General features: G+C 42.1%; 1 protein-coding gene and 1 pseudogene across 3 annotated transcripts in view; one reads left to right on the top strand and one right to left on the bottom strand.

The window, feature by feature from the left end:
* The window catches only part of Ipo11 (importin 11), a 219,016-nt gene that overhangs the window by 142,754 nt on the left and 70,874 nt on the right, over nt 1-5,388 (top strand). The gene's annotated exons all lie outside the window — the stretch shown is intronic.
* On the bottom strand, nt 1,475-3,255 carry LOC101583291 (annotated as a pseudogene). The gene has a single exon (XR_192307.2). The product of XR_192307.2 is annotated as a histone acetyltransferase KAT5 pseudogene (transcript).

Here is a 5,388-nt window from a genome sequence, read left to right as displayed (position 1 = left end):
AAACATAGGCACACATATATCCCTATGATATGATGTTTGCAGATCCTCTGGGAAAATTCCCAGTAGAGGAATAGCTGGTTTAAAGGGGATTTCCAATCCAACTTTTCTAAGGAGTCTCCACAGTGATTTCCATAATGGTTGCACCAGTCCACATTCCTACTAGCAGTGGAGAAGGGTTCCTTTTTCCCCACAGCCTCTCCAGCATTTGTTGTTGGGTGATTTCTTTGTGATAGTCGTTCTTTCTGGGTTGAGATGATATCTCAGTGTTGTTTTAATTTGCATTTCGCATGTGGCTAGTGATGTGGATCGTTTTTTCATATATTTATTCGCTTCTTTAATTTCATCCTCTGAGAAGAGTTTGTTCATCTCAGATGCCCATTTCTGGACTGGGTCTTTAAATTTTGGGGCCCTAGTGTTTTTAGTTTTTTATAAATTCTAGAGAGCAGACCTTTGTCTGAGTACTTATTTGTCATGATTTTTTCCAAATTTGTGGGTTCCCTTTTCACTTTGTTGGTAATTTCTTTTGACGTGAATAAACTCAGTAAGAGCAGGTTCTAGTTGTTAATTCTTTCAACTGTTTCCCATGCAATTTGATTTCTGTCCATGAACTCTTTGCCTACCCTATGTCTTCAAGAGTTCCTCCTACTTTCTCTTCCAGGAGATTTAGTGTCTCTGCTTTAATGTTTAGACTTTAGCTTAGTGCATGGTGATAGACCTGGGTCAAGTTTGAGTTTTCCGCATGTAGAGAGCCAGTTTTTCCAGCACCATTTGTTAAAGAGGCTATCTTTCTTCCAATGAGTATGTTTGGCCCCTTTGTCAAACATAAGGTGGCTGAGTGTGTTTGTAGGGGCTTCAACATCTTCTAGTCTATTCCATTGATTGTCAGATATGTTTTGTTGCCAGTACCATGCTGATTTTATCACAGTAGCCTTGTAGTATAATTTGAAGTCAGGAATTGTAATGCCTCTTGCCTTGTCTTTATTGCCCAGGAATGCCTTTGCTACTGTATAGGTTATTTCTGGTTCCAAATAAATTTTAGGAATGATTTCTCTAGCTCTGTGAGCTATGTTGGTGGTAGTCTGATAAGGATTGAGTTAAATCTATACAGCAATTTTGAGCATATGGCCATCTTCACAATGTTGGTTCTTCCTATCCAGGAGCATGGGATATCTTTCCATTTTCTGAAATCCTCTACGATCTTGTACTGTAATTTTCCCTGAAAAGATCTTTGACTTCTTTAGTTAGATTAATTCCAAGGTATTTCCTTTTCCTCAGTGCTGTTGTAAAAGGTATTGTTTCTATAATTTCCCTCTCAGTGTGTTTGTTGTCTGTGTAGAGAAATGCTGTTGTCTTTTGGGTATTGACTTTATTTATTTATTTAGTTATTACCTGATCCCCAGCATTTACTTTATAAAATAAATTTTTATAATCACCAGCCTTCTGTACATAGTTCCCCAAGCGGGAACTATGTCCGTATACACGGCTGCCCGGCTCCCTCAGGTCCCTGGTTCATTGTGGGCCTGGGCTTGTGGCAGCTGACCATGGTGCTGACCTGAGCCCTGGGTGGGCCTCGGTGCTGGCCCCGCCCCTCTTCTGGGAGCTGTATTCAGCTTTGCCTCCTGTGGCATGTCTCCTGGGAACCCTAGGGGGTTTGTGTAGCAGGCTGATGGCCCCAGCTCTGCTGGCTCATGCTGCTGTAGCAGGCAGTGCCTTGTCACCACTTTCCTGTCTTGCTCCAGTCCTTGGGAGTAAAGTGTAGATACTTAGAGTCAATTCAAAGGAGTTGCTTGAGCATAGCCCGCTCATGCCCATCCACAGTGTCCTCTGATAGAGTAAGGATATACTGGCCTTTGTAGTAATTGATGAGGTTGAGGTACTGCAGGGTGGAGATGACATCCTCTTTCTTGATACTGGTAATTTCACTGATCTCGTTGATAGTGATCTGCGGCCTCTCTCCACTCTCTGACTTCAGTCCCATCAGGATCTCCAGGATTTTCTGGGACCAGTAACTTCTATAGGATAGGAGGCCAAGATTGGAGAGGGGCTTCTAAGGGGTCCGTGTCTTCCCCTCCACCTTGGAGAGTTCATAGCTGAACTCAGTGAGCAGCTTGCCATAGCCCTGGTGCTGATAGGGAGGCAGCGTCAGGATGCAGGCCACATTGTAGTCTTCTGTGGACTCCTTTTCCTTGGAAAAGTAGCCCACAATGTGGAAGCCCTTGCAGCCATACTCTGTCATGACATAGAAGAGGAAGGGGTCTGTGTCATAGTACAAGGTCTTGTGGTCGAGGAAACATTTGGCCAGAAGACACAGATTCTGGGAATAACTCTTGTTCTTCCGTCCATCAATCTCAAAGAATGAGATGGTTCCATTTCGGTATATCTCATTGCCTGGTGGGTGCTGCAGGTCACACTTGGTCAAGTGACGCTGCAGACACTTGAGGCTATGACCATACTTGAGGCAGAACTCGCATAGGTAGAGGACAGGCAACATGGTGAGCTCCTGTGGGTATGGGGAGAAGTACCACAGCTTGAGGCGATGCCTGCCCAGCTTGATGCACTCAGTGTTCTTCATCCGGGTGACAATGTCGTCATGACTCCTGTCAGATACCAAGCTGCCAGTCATGCGTGGAGCTGAAGTATTTCATCGGAGCTGTCCTGGGAATCCTCATCAGTGCCCAGACAATTTGATTTTCGCTTCTATGCTGGCTGAGCTGCCACAGCTCTACGGGCTGACCCATTCTGGGGAAAAATGGAAGCTGGGGCTGTCTCACTGGGGACTGGAGTTGCTGGTGAAACCACCTCCACCTTCCATTTCTTTGAGCGGTGGTTGGGTTGCAGGCAGGAGCTGGAGGGGAGCGGCTGGTCAGGCTCACCACCGGGAATGGCCTCCCGCTCCTTAGGCAGGTTGAAGTGGAGTGTGATCTGGACCGGGATTGGCAAGGTCTTCTCGCTGGTCTGGGCGGAGGCCGGCACCTCTTTCTCTGGAGACCCAGGCCGGGAACCAGGAAGTCCGTTCTTGGTGGAGGTCTTAGCCTCTTTCTTGGGGAACTGGATCTTCTTTAAATCCAGCCGCTTGTGGGTCACCCACTCACCCAGACATATATTGAAGTCAATGTAGTGAACGTAGAAAAGCTTCCTGCCACTGATGTCCTTTACACTTAGGATCTCAGCCAGGGGCCACTCATCTTCGTTGTCCTGGTTCCGCCGCAGTACGGGTAGGCGGCAGCCCTCGATTATCTCCCCCACCTCCGCCATCTTCCCTCCCTCCACTGCCCTGGGTATTGACTTTATAACCTGCTGTGCTACTGAACTTCTTTATTAATTCTAGTAGCTTCTTGGTGGAGTTTTTTGGGTCTTTCAAGTAAAGTATCATATCATCTGCAAATAATGATAATTTAACTTCTTCTTTACCTATTCTTATTTCTTTTATTTCTTTCTCTTGTCTAATGGCTGTAGCTAATGATTCCAAAACTATATTGAATAGGAGTGGTGATAGAGGACATCCTTGTCTTGCACTAGATGTACTAGATGTAAGAGTAAAAGATTTCAGTTTTTCCCCATTTAGAATTATGTTAGCCTTTGGATTTTCATAAATGGCTTTTACCAGATTGAAGTAGAGGCTATCTATTCCAATTTTCGGTAGGACTTTGAACATGAATGAGTTTTGTACTTTGTCAAAAGCCTTTTCTACATCAATTGAGATGATCATGTGGTTTTTAGTTTTCACTCTATTGATGTTGTGTATTACATTTATAGATTTTCGAATATTGAACCATCCTTGCATCCTTGGGATGAATCCTACCTGGTCATGGTGTTGATCTTCTTGATGATTTGCTGTATTCTATTTGCTAGGATTTTGGCATCTATGTTCATGAGGGAGATTAGCCTGTAGTTCTCTTTCTTAGTTGCATCTTTCCCTGGTTTTGGTATTAGTATAATACTTGCCTCCAAGAATGATTTTTGGAGGATTGCTTCCTTTTCAATTTCATGGAAGAGTTTGAAGAGTATAGGGACTACATCTTCTGTAAATTTCTTGTAGAATTCAGCTGTGTATCCATCTGGGCCTGGACTTTTCTTTGTCGGTAGGTTTTTAATTACATCTCGTATTTCATTGGCTGTTATTGGGCTATTGAGAGTGGTTACATCTTGTCGATTCAGTTGTGGTAATTGTACCTTTCTAGGAATCTATTCATTTCTGCTGTCTTTTGTGAGAGTAAAGATTCTCAAAGGTGTTATTGATAATCTTCTGAATTTCCACTGAGTCTGTGGTAATTACACCCTTTTCATTCCTTATTGCTTGTATTTGAATTTTTTCTTTCCTCTGTTTGATGAGGTTAGCTAGGGGCTTATCGATTTTATTTAATCTTTCAAAGAACCAGCTTTTTTTTTCATTATTTCTTTGAAATGATTTCTTTGTCTCAATTGAATTAATTTCTGCTCTAATCTTTGTGATTTCTTTCTGTCTTTGGGCTCTGGGTTTAGTTTGCTCTTCATTTTCTAGTTGTTGAAGGTGCACCATCAGGGTATTCATTTGTTCCTGTTCTGTTTTTCTAATGTGTGAGTTCACAGCTGTGAATTGCCCTCTGAGAACTGCTTTCATCGTATCCCATAAATTCCGATAAATTGTGCTTGAATTTTCATTGAATTGTAGATATTGTTGAATTTGTTGATTAATTTCATCTGTGACCCATTGGTTGCTGAGTAGGGTGTCGTTTAATTTCCATGTATTTAGGGTTTTTTTCTGATTTCTTTTGTCTTTTATTTCCAACTTCATTGCATTGTGGTCAGATAATGTGCATGGAATAATTTCTGTTTTCTTGCATATACTTAAGCATGACCTATGGACCAGTATGGGGTCTATTTTAGAAACTGAGCCATGTGCAGCTGAGAAAATTGTGTATTCAGCTGTGTTTGGGTGGAATACTCTGTGTATGTCCACCAAGTCCATTTGTTTCAAGCTCTGGTTCAGTTATGTTATTTCTTTGCCTATTTTTTTGTCTGGTTGACCTATCTTTTCAGGATAAAGGGGTGTTAAGGTCTCCTGTTAAGATTGTGGTATTGAATATTAGATTTTTCATGTCCATTAAGATTTGCTTTATACAGTTGGGTGTTCCTGTTTTTGGTGCATACATATTTATGAGTGTTACCTCTTCCTCTTGAATTTTTCCCCTAACCAGTATATAGTGGCCGTCTTTATTTTGCTTGATCATTCTTGGTTTAAAGTTGAGACTGTGTGAGAATAGGATTTCCACCCCTGCTTTTTTCTGAGGTACTGGGGCATGTAATACTGTTTTCTGTCCTTTGACTTTTAGCCCACGAATTTCTTTATGTGTTAAATGTGTTTTTTGTGTACAGCATATTGTTGGATTTTGTTTCCTTTTTTTTTTT

Source organism: Octodon degus, unplaced genomic scaffold, assembly GCF_000260255.1.
Source record: "Octodon degus isolate 3935 unplaced genomic scaffold, OctDeg1.0 scaffold00001, whole genome shotgun sequence".
Classification (NCBI taxonomy): Eukaryota; Metazoa; Chordata; class Mammalia; order Rodentia; family Octodontidae; genus Octodon; species Octodon degus.
The sequence above is the reverse complement of the archived record's forward strand: the minus strand, read 5'-3'. Positions and strand labels throughout refer to the sequence as shown.